Consider the following 12,167-nt stretch of genomic DNA (forward strand, 5'->3'; position numbering starts at 1 on the left):
CCACATATATGTATTTCCCAAAAGTGCCAAATTATTAAGTGAAAACGAATGAATGTGATAAATGGCGCTTCAATGCAAAATCACACTGACATCGTTCCTGTGGTGCACTCGGCCCGATTTACTGGAAGAAGAGGCAGTGCGTTTCATTTAATAATTAAATCTTTTTCATCAAGTTCAATACATGTCCACTACTATTCTCTTCAGAAGCCGCGTTTAGTCTTACAGCGATTCATCTGGAACATTATTCACCATCCGCCCATAAACTTAACGGACTGCTGGTTTATCTGGAAAAATCTGGGTATGATCGCCCCCTAACGCCTGCTGATGGGAACTACCCCCATGTGCAGCAGGCGAACATGAATCGAAAGAAATTTGGTTTAATTTGCCCAGGAACTTTCCAACTGATAGACACCAAAATGATCGTGTTAATGTTGTTTCTCTTTTGGTGCTGAAACGTGTTGAGAATGAACGTTCTCAAACGAATTCAACCAGAAATAAAACGATGGATCTCCGAATGTCTAAATGGTGATGAGCAAACACCATTCGAGTTCTCATTGTGGGTTCATGTACACAGGAGGCTAAAACATTAAGGTCAGATCGAAAACGTAATCAAAACTCCTCAGGAATTTTAGCATTTCTATTTGGGCGGTTAGAATGGGAAGGGGAAGAGTTTCTGCTTCAAGTTTCAGTAACTTTGTTCAGTCCGTATCTGGAATGCGATAAACAATTCAGGGAAATGCAACCTTGAAAGGATCTCCTGTTCTGGAAAACAGTCCAGCGAATGTCTCCCAGGCTACTGGTTCCTGAGTCTGGACAACATCTTCCTCTATCAGTTTACACTGTGTGAAATCTGCCTGAAGCTGCAGCAGCTTTAAATATTAAAACAACTAATCTCCCTTCATTTTATTCTGGAGAAAGTACCGACTGCCGCACATTTGTTTAACATCCAACCTCCTGAACAAATTGATCCAGCACAATTTATTCAAATACAACGGAACACTCCACCAAAAACATTTCTGATTTCTCTCCCTGACAGACTGGAAAGGTAAACTCCGTCCGCAAAAAAAAACAAGAACACAAGGGGAAAATCAGATAAAAACAGCTGGAATTCGTCAGGTTCAGGGAGTGAGAAGGAGACAAGTTTCCAAATAGGATCAAACATTTGGAGGGGAGGATTTACATGACAGCTATTAAAACGACTCGCCTGGAGAGACAGGGGATATCCAGCCAGTCTCCTCTCATACAAACTCAGAAAATGCTGGAACAATTCAGCAGCTGTGGCAGAATTAGTGGCGAGGGAAGAATAGAGGGAAGTTTCCAGTCCGCGTGACTCTCCTCCAGACCCTTCCCATCCTCACTCCGCTCTTGGAACACCTTCAATCTGCCCACTGATTGCTGCTCTGAAAGTAGCCGAAGTGACTGGATAAGCGCTCTATGGCCTCCGCAATCAATAGTCAGTAAATGTCAAACACATGGACCGAGACACCCGGATTTAATTCAGAGACAGCAGCCAATTCTGACCGAGTGCCGAATGATCCGGACTCCCCTTAAATGTACCTCTGTACACAGCCAACCCATCAAACCATGCCTGATCTTTTGACTCTGCACAGGCAAGACCGGGACAGATTAGTCCGCCCGGGAATCTTTCTCGCTCTCCTCCCAGGTCTGTCCGCCCTCTCCCCCACCGTGGTTGCTGACAGGTCCGTCTCTGACTCCAGGCGTGTGGTTGTGTCGGATGAGACATTGGGGGAGGGGTGGCGGTGGAGATTTCGAAGGGTTGGGGGATCGGGATGCCTCCGACCGTATCTCTGGGGTTCGAACCACATTTACATTTGTGGGTATAATTTCTGCACTTTGAACGAAAAAAAAGGGCATTTACAATCGGATGATTTGAATTTAAGCTAAAATTGCAGAATAAACCAAACGCTGCGGACAGATGAAGGTAAACCGTTGCTCAGCAGAAGCCTGACTGTTGTCCAGGATTTGCTCTGTGTGGCCCTGGAATGCTTCATTATTTGTTGAATGGTGAACGGAACTGAACAGTGAGGAACCAGGAGCGAACAACTTCTCTCCTGAACATCGCTAACAGCAAGCCCTCAGCTCAAGGACACAGCGGGCCTGTGCACGGTTGTGGTAATTGTTAATCACTCTCATTGCTGTTACTTTATTATAAACTAGAATCCTGGAGTTAATGTAACAACAACTCTATTTATAGAATATTAAAATTATTCGCCAGTCTCTTTACGACTGTGTACAGTCTCAGAATACTTAATCCACCCTTTCCCGGAGAGCAGGCTGTAGATGATGGACTTATTTTGTACCTGAGCAAATCACACCGGCATCATAGGAGTGCGGCAAGAGAAAGTACAGAAAATCACCCCATGGCTTTGAGCGACATTCCCGCAGGGCGGTCTCGGTCCCTTCGCACTCAACACCATACGTCACAATGGGTCCGGATCCTTCCCCAAAGTGAGCCCCGCCTGGTGCAGAGAGCGCGGTCCCGCAGCCCAGCTCCCCACACACAACATCGGCGTCCCGCTGGTCCCAGTCACTACCAAACACAGTCCCCCACTGTCCCCTGTAGTGAATCTCCACTCTCCCAGCGCACCGACTCTGCCCATTCGCCAGTCTCAGCTTCACCGCCTCTGTAAAATACAGAAATAAACCAACAGTTATTGGCCAGCTGATGCAACAGGTCAGAGAGGAATCAAGCCAAATAAGGAGTGTGTCTAAGATCTCAATAAACACGGGGATAACATGAAATAAAGAACAACGAACAAAGACATTGACAGCACAGGAACAGGCCCTTCCGCCCTCCTCGCCCGTACCGACCTGACTGCGCGACGTTACTAAAAACCTCTACCGTTCTCGGGACCATATTCCTCTATTCCCACCCTATTTATTTACTTGTCAAGACGCCCCTTAAACGTCACTCCGGTATCCGCTTCCACTCCCTCCCCCTGAGACATTGCAAGCGGAAGCGGGAATATGGATTGACAGTGGGAAACAGCCGCAAATCAGTTGGAAGTTGGAAACATCATTCGGCTGCGTCAGGCAGGAGTGTGGATGGGCGCTTACTTGATTCAATCCGTACAACTCAGGGCTGTTATGGTCCGCGATCCACCACGTTGACAGGGCTAATATAGTGGAATCCCAATCCTAGCATGGACTCGATATCAACCACCAATGTCGAACCAGGTGGTTCGCCCTGCTGCAACCGGCTGAAGTGGACAGTCAGGTCGTCTGCAAACCTTCCCGGGGCTATGAGATGCGACGAGTTTTCGGCGGAACCCTAATACACGGGGGGTCTAAGGGCTTCATATTGCATTTCATTTCAGCGCTGGCTGGGAACTAGATAAGTAAACATTTATTTCCATACGGCAGTGGGAAACCTTTGCCTCTCACCCTGCTCCTCGGGGATCTAATTTCTAAATTAGGGAGCAGAACTTAAACATTTACGTGAAAACATTGCAAGAACATTTTCCTTCACAACTGACAGGCAGACATTGAACCGAATCATTGAACACAAAGATACTGAAATTGTCTCCGGGATTTATCATTCAGTTGGATGGATTAGTGCAGTAAAATATCAGATATGAACATGGAGGGCGATTACCTGATGGATCAGCCTGGCTGTTCCCTGGTCTGCCTGAAATGAAAGTTTGAAAATTAGTCTCTGCTGGAACACGAGATGAATGAAATTGTCAAAACCAAACATCACAAAGTCAACACCGAGGATCTGTGTTATTCCTTCAGTATACGATTTCCAAGCATTTGCTGTTAAAAAGTTTTATTCAAATTGCAACACCCGTGATATTATGGCCTAAGAATATCACAGCCTCATTCCATTTTTTGAATACATTTTTAAACACATTTTACCGTATTCCCAAACAGGGATATTTTGTGTCAGTCAAATCTCCAAATCCACTTTAGCGTCTAGTTTGCATAATAAAATCAACAGGGCAGCGATTCCTGTCTCTGGTTGAATTGCTGAAATTTATACCTTGATCCACAGAGTAACAATGATAAAGTTACTCGAATATCTCTGCACCACCGTCCACAATACGGAGAGTGCGTCATTTATTTCCAATGCAGACATATCCCAGCTATCCTTATTAACTCATCACAAACAATATCACAGAACTTCAACTTAATTTGTACTCATTGCCAGAATTGTGGGATATCATTTCAATATTTACTCAAAATGTTGACAATTTCGATGGTCCAGCTGGAATCTCTGACCCTCTTCACCCATTCCGTCTTCCTATCTCTGGCTCCACTTTTCAGTGTTCAGTAATTCTCCCACTGAATCAGTGACCCATTTCAAAAACACAGAATAAAGAAATGTGCAGCAGAGAAACAGACACTTCGGTCCTTCAAGCCCCTGTCCATCATGATGTCCATTTAAGGTAAAAAATGTTGTGTTATTTCCGTCCCTATCCTTTTGTTTCCTCTTTATTCTTGTTCCCATCTAGATGCCTCTTAAAATGTTTCTCATGTTCCTGCTTCCATCACCTCCTCTGGCAGCGCCTTGCAGACATGCACTACTTTCTGAGCTTTTCCCACACATCTTACTTCAAATTTCCCCTCTCACCTTAAAACTGTGGCACCTTTTTTTTTACAACAGATTACTAATGACACTAACAAGCAATGAAATAGAAGGCGCTGGTCAGCAGCCTCATTTGCTAAAAAACAGCCATCACCTGAATCATTTGTGTACCGTGTTGATGGTACACAACAACAAATGACCAAAACTCATTCGGCAGTTCATTCCCTACCCGCGATTTCTGCCACCTACAAAAACAAGGACAGACCTACAGCAATACCCTGAATTGCTCATTCCCTTCTAAGTCGGTCAACATGCTGAGTTCCGACGATATCGGGGTTGCTTCATTCTCGTGAGCGCCCAATCCCTAATCTCACTATGCCTGCACCAGTGCATCATTTACTGCAGCCACGCAGCAAAAAAAAGTCAGAAATCAATTTCTGAAGACATCTGGGTATAGTTAATAAATGCTGCCGTTGCCAGGGACACTGACTTCACAAGAGACAACATAATAATAAGAGTGCAAAGCTCGTGTCTGAATGTGGGGTGTTAACTTTTTTTTTGAAAGCGACATAAAGTCATGGAAAGTTTGGTTCTGTAAAATGTGGACCCATTAAAAAAAACGTCATTAGCACAAAACGGAAAGCAACAAACATATCTCCCCGTGACTGAGTATTCGATTTGGCAATGTTTTATCTTCAACTATGAGACCTAACACATAACAAATAAATGTCAGTGTTAGGAGTGGACTAATTATATAACATCATGTCTGTCGTTCAAAACAACCGGTAAACACTGAAACCGTTTAGCTCGCAGCAGGAAGGACGGGTTCGGAGTCGCCAGTGGAACCACAATTTCCAAATGTATGGCCAAACCAAATTAACACTTGTCGTGATAATAGATATCACGTTCAGAATATAAGCGGACACTTGTTCAATCTTTGCGAGACAGGGAGTTATTTTTTTCCTCTAGGGTCTGGAGGCCGAAGCTAACGGTGTAAAACATTTTACAAGGAAACGGTGGAGTTCGCCAATCTAGAATGAGTAACGGATTTTCATAGCACATTATAAACAACAGAAAGCCTAAGAGATATTGAGAGTGTCTGGGAAGAGGCTGACAAGTATCCAGTGATTGATACACAAAACTGATGTTAATGTATGGTTTAGAAAGCTTTGTTTTGATTTCTAAAGCTCATTTCTCCAAATAGCAACAGAAATACTCATGTTGCCATTTCGAAAATAAGTCGAATTTTTCATTTCTCTATTATTTCTCACTGCTGCGACTGATATTAAATAAATTGCTTAATATGTCAGTTCAAGCAATGTTGGTCCCACTTAGATTTAATATTTAACTTTTCAGTATTTACAAACGTGTCCATTTCTCCAACTCAAAATCGTTTGTGTAATATATGGCAGCTCACGGTCCCACAGGACGAGCATACAGCTCTTCCACTGAGAAATATCTATCCCAAATCTGTGTACGGATTCTATTGATCGTAACTACAACTTTTACTGGGATTCTGCAAGCGGTTAATTCACGTAGATTCCATTCGGCAATCTACGCTATTCTAACAGTGGTGGCGATCTACACCCAGACTGCACTGTTCAGCTAGAATTTCAATTCATGTCTGTTCCGCCGTTGCAACAGACCCAGTGGAGTATTTAATTCCACCTGCCGCCGTATCTGAGTTTCATTCAGTGGTAAATCTAATATTCTTATTCACTAGCTGCTCTATTTGGAAACTAATGAACTGGAAATGCAACTTTGCTCAAAGTATATTGTGATAATTTTCGGCAAGTGAAGTCAGCGATTTCAATATTAGCAACAAAAAAAAACAAATTTTAATGAGTTGAGATGACTGAGCAGAGGATTTATTGCATCGCAACATAACATTTTTTCTGCTTCCTTAATCAGACATGTTCTTTCCAGCAACTGCAAAGTCCAAACAGTTTTTTTTTAGATTTTATTTCGCGGACTCTCGGTCCTTTACTGTGTGAAGTGTTTGATAACAGGAATGGGGCGCTTCTCTATCAGTGAACCAGCATTTCCAGTGACATTGGGATTAATGAATATAACCAAAGAGGCACGTTGGGAACCGAGCGAAAATGAACCAACTGAACAACTTAAACAACAACCAAGTCAACAACTTAAATCGGAACAAAACTATTTGGCCTGTGGAAGGAGATGAAAGAACAGGTCTCGACCTGCCACAGAAAACGACATGAGAGACAGAGAACATGAAAACGTGGAATACTTTTGAGAAATAAAAATAATTAGAAACTAAAAAAAAAACACTGCATAGAAATAATAATTTAACACATTCTGGTAATATTCTGGTAGGAGATATGAGGCAATTGAGCAACAAACGTCACAAAGCAAATCACACATATTTAGCAAATTACATTATCAACAGAACAAGATAAGTATTTTCTTCATATTAGTGAAATTAATTAATGACATTATTAATTGCAATTCCTGTTAATGTGTTAAAATGCATTATTCACAGACTTAGCCCAACACGCTGAGGCTGAAGCACCTATTTTAAATGATCTGTCTGTTTTCTCTCTACACGGAGTTCAGACGGGAAATATACTGAGAAATATCAAGAGAAATATGCGTGGACGGCCCTCGCTAAAATTCCTGCATTTTTAAAATCAGTGAGTTGGCTTCCACTCAAACTCCTTTTCAGCAGATTCTAACAGCGACTGCTCTAATTTGTACCAACACAAATCAAGTAATCTGAATAGAGGTTTTACAGTAATATGTTGTCCATGCACAAGTGCGGCATTTCCATTCAATTTTGTACCTAAATCTCAGTTTGCCGTAAGTCCCGGCCGAGAAATTAAAACATGCATTAATCAGAGGTTCTATGTTCTAAATATATTTGAAAAGAAATAAGTTAAAAAGAAACAGGGAATCTAAATTATTCACCAACTGAAACTTCAGCTACTTAAATTCCCAGTTCTGATGCACACTTCATAATGACGAAGAAGCATTTGCAAAGATTAGAGCTTTTCCCCTAAGTGGAGCAGAGAATCCAAAACACAGCTAAAAATACACACACAATTTTCCAGATTGAGATTTGACAGTTCATTTTGATTTCCAACTCCAATTTATTTATTCTGCACAAAAATGTCAGGTAGACGGCGATTAAATGCAACTTCTGGTGGGCACTTGTGGCCTCAGAACAACATTCGGCCAATGTATTAGGCCCCTCGGTCCAAAGTGACTGTGCCGAGTGGAATAAAATCAATTCAGTCTAACCCCACTAGCCTGTTCTTGGCTTCTTTCTGCGTTACAATACTTCAAACGCGTAAGCTAGTATGTTTTCAATGTGCTGAGCACTTCTTCATCCTCCAGCTTTTCAGTCACTGAACTCGCCTCCTCTCATTGTAGGTTGATGTACATTAATATCCCATTACCTCCAGAAGGCACTTAATATTCAAACAGTCAACTTTCCCTTCCATCAGTCACCAACATTTTTATTGTGAAATCTCTCTCTCTCTCTATATATAATATATATACACATACACACATGCTAATATTTTATGTCAGTGAATTCTCAACAGACATCAGGAAACTTTCAATCAATAATAACTCACAGTTGAGAAGCTGCAATGCAATTAGAGTCAGGAAGGAGCGCAGCATCGTCCCGACTGTCGGTTACTGCGATCAGACTTGACTATTCACCGAGTTTTGTACACCGGTACCGGGCTGTCCTTCCAACACTTTCTAAAACACCAAACGCTGCAGGAATGAATTCTTCGTTCAGAAAATAATATTTCCTCCCATCTGGTTAATTGATGCTCCCAAGTGTGAAATGTAAATTGCCGTTTGATAAAAGATACCAATGACAGTTATATCCACCTCCTTCCCCTGTGCGGCAAATGAGGCCTACAATTTTGATAAGGAAGTGAGTCACTAACCCAGCAGCGGATCATCGAATCATCATATCTTACAGCACAGACACATACGATTGAAAGAAATGTATATGGAAAATGTTTGCATATCATATTCGGCCTGCACTGGATTATATACATTTTTTGCACTGTTTTACCACTTTTTGCAAAGAACAATTTCCGAGGAACAGTTGAAGGCCTTGGAGATGACAAGAGATAAAATTTCCAGGTTAAATCCAGGGGAAATGGACTGCTCTGATGTGGAAAAAATGCATAAACTGCATGTCAGCTCCAATCACTTTCCTCAAGAAATCTGTGAGTGAATGTTCTCACCGACAAGTCCAATCCAATCGGCTGTTTAAGAGTCCTATCGAGTCCAAATACAGCCTGTATTTACAACCTGATTTTCACATTTTCACAAAGGAAAAGTGTAGACATTTCAGTCCAGCAGCAACTCAAGCAAGATGTTCAAATCTGTAACATATGGAATCGAAAAAAAAAGTGTTTTTTTTTCCTCGAGTGGAAACACAACTTTTTCTCCTTGCTCTTAGAACAACCTCCAAAGTTTTTACTGTCTTCTATTTGGAGAACAATATTCTCGAAAGACAGAAAGCCCAATTTATGAATGTTTTTAATATGTAACATCTCCATGCGGAAATCGTAGATTAAATGTTTCTGTTAAAGGACTGTTATTCTCTATTTGAACTTAATTACTTTTTGAACATATTTTAGAAGCGCCATTACATATCTGAGCGATTTTGCTGCCTCCGCCCAGTTTAGAGTGACAGAGTTCGGCGGGACTGTGCCGCGCAGAAATATTTCTTATCTGCTGGACAAATGTAATTTTATTTTCATGATCAACTTGAGATTCATTTGAGTGAATGTCTTTACAGAGCCGCGTTTAGAGAAGGGAAGCCCACAAGCATATTTGTTCCATACAGGAAGAAATGATTCCTGAGAAGCTAAGCAATTGGTATTGAGTTATATTCTGTGTCATCCCGAAGCAGCTCACTGTCTGCGCAGCGTCAGAACACTCGCTGCGCATTTTCCTGTGTTGCTGAACCGACAGGAAGCACCTGGCCTTGTGGTCAGGTCTCTGCTCGCATGTTAGTCGCTGCTACACTTTAACATTGACAGATTGCAATTGCACATTGGAACTTGTGTCGGGCAGTGCACTGGGACATGTAAAACTTCAAGTACCTTCGTGAATTCACCAGCAGCATGTGAGAGAACGGCATCTACAAATAGTTATCGGGGACTCCGGGAATAGTGTGTCGCTAAACCTTATTAAATTTGACTTGTGTTCAACAAATTTGAAATCAATGGTAATGAGATTAAACCGATTGCCTGGGCTGCATAAATCAATATACTACACATAGACCTTTGCCACGCTTAGACACAGAGGGTTCACCATTCAGCTCCATATCTATTATCCCTCAGTGCTTCCCCCGTGAACACAGCAGACCGGGTGCACAAGTTCACTTATCGTGCAGAGAGGAGAGCAGATAAATACTTGGGATAATGGGTACAGCTCCTCCTTTATTGGCATAACACCATGACAGTTTTTGGTCCATTTCAATGTATTTCAGTTCTCAAAAAATGTATCCAATCTATGAAATGATAAACTACAAACACGGAGTGATTTCCATGTGAGTCATTTTGTGACGTTGGCATCCCTGACTTCCTTTATTACTGAGAGGGCGGCTTAAGCATTGTAGTCACTTTGTGATGCGACAAAGTCTTAAGCAGGTACTGGGTGCCATGGAAATTACAGTTTCAGATATTGATATGTTATCCAGGATGGAGACTTATTGCGGGTTGGTTATTTAGGAAAAACTGCGGGTATCGTGTCAGTTTTTGGAGGTTGAATTAACAAGCATTGGTTGGTCTTTGATATTATTAGCATTCATCTTTCCATTTGGCAGCACCTGTCTGCAAAATATATTTTTCCAGCTAAAATGTCTTACGTCTCACATCTACAAGCAAAAATATGTTGGTTATTTATTTTTTCTTTAACAAGTGTCCAAATACCTTGGTGAAGAATCTTATTTACCTGAGCATTAACTGAAATCCCAACATATCTGCATTAATTCCAATACCAGAACTCACAGGTTAACACTCAGTGATTGAACCATAGGATCCCTATTTTGCAGCAGAAGGTCATTCAACGTATTGAGTCTGAACTGACTCTCCAACAGAGCAGCTTCCTCGTGCGTTATCCCCGTGACTCCACATTTTTTTTACGTTGCTAAAACCCTAATTAACACATCTTGTGACACGTAGAGTCAATTAGTAATCGACCTATCCCGCCCACCTTTGCACTGTCTTTTTTTGGAATGGTTCAATTCCTTTGTACAAAGGAACGTTCAATGTATGTCTCTGTCACCTACATCCGTACCACTATGCGGAGATGTCGGCGATGGACTGGGGTGGGCTCTAAAAGAAGCCTCACAGCACCAGATAAAAGTCCAACATGTTTATTTCGTATCAATTTACTTGTCAATTTACCCTGGATCCAATGCACATTTAGCTTATCGATCAGTGTCTTTTGTCTTTTGTTATTCAGTGCCTGACACCTGGCTGGAGTCACTCTGTCCTTTCAGATTCAGTGTCACAGGCCTGGCTGGGGTCAAACTGTGATTTGAGATTCAGTGTCAGAGACCTGGCTGGGTTCGATCTTTTATTTGAGATTCAGAGTCACAGACCTGTCTGGGTTGATTCTGTCCATTAAGATTCAGTGTCACAGCCCTGGCTGTGTTTGAACTATTATTTGAGATGCAAGTCTCATGCCTGGCAGTCTCATGCCTGAGGTTCATTGTCATAGGCCTTTATTGCTTCACTCTGTCTTTAAATTCAGTGTCACAAACCTGGCTGAATAAACTGTGTCCTCTCAGATTCAGTGTTCCAGGCCTGGTTCTGTTCAATCTGTCATCTCAGATTCAGTGGCACATGTCTGGTTGTATTCACACTGTGTCCTTTGAGTTTCAGTGTCAGAGGCCTGGCTGGAATCACTGTGTCTTTTGAGATTCAGTGTCACAGGCCGGGCTGTGTTCACTCTGTCCTTTGACAATCGGTTTCACAGGCCGGGCTGGGTTCACTCTGCCTTTTCAATACAGTGTCAATGAACTGGTTGGAATCACTGTGCCCTTTTCAGTTTGAGTGTCACAGGTCTGGCTGTATACATTGCATCCTTTGACATTCAGCCTCACAGGCCTGTCTGTGCTCGAAATGTTATTTGAGATTCAAGCTCTCAGACCTGACAGGGTTCACTCTGTCCATTGAGATTCAGTTTCACACGCCTGGTTAGGATCATAGAACATAGAACATAGAACATAGAACACTACAGCACAAACAGGCCCTTCGGCCCACAAGTTGCGCCGATCACATCATCACCTACCAACCTACAGACCTATCTATAACCCTCAATCTCATTAAACCCCATATACTCATCCAGAAGTCTTTCAAAAGACCCCAGCGAGTTCGCCTCCACCACCACTGACGGCAGCCGATTCCATTCACTCACCACCCTCTGAGTGAAAAACTTACCCCTAACATCACTTCTGAACCTCCCTCCCCGCACCTTAAATCTGTGTCCTCTCGTAGCGACCATTTCAACCCGGGGAAATAGCCTCTGAGAGTCCACCCTATCTATTCCTCTCAACATTTTGTAAACTTCTATCAGGTCGCCTCTCAACCTTCGTCTCTCCAGGGAAAAGAGTCAC

The 12,167-nt window shown here is 42.3% G+C and overlaps 1 protein-coding gene across 1 annotated transcript in view; it reads left to right on the plus strand.

Moving 5' to 3' along the window:
• The window catches only part of LOC145361221 (scavenger receptor cysteine-rich domain-containing protein DMBT1-like), a 445,694-nt gene that overhangs the window by 304,326 nt on the left and 129,201 nt on the right, over positions 1-12,167 (plus strand). The gene's annotated exons all lie outside the window — the stretch shown is intronic.

Source organism: Carcharhinus amblyrhynchos, chromosome 34 (genome assembly GCF_965287045.1).
Source record: "Carcharhinus amblyrhynchos chromosome 34, sCarAmb.v2.hapA, whole genome shotgun sequence".
Taxonomy (NCBI): Eukaryota; Metazoa; Chordata; class Chondrichthyes; order Carcharhiniformes; family Carcharhinidae; genus Carcharhinus; species Carcharhinus amblyrhynchos.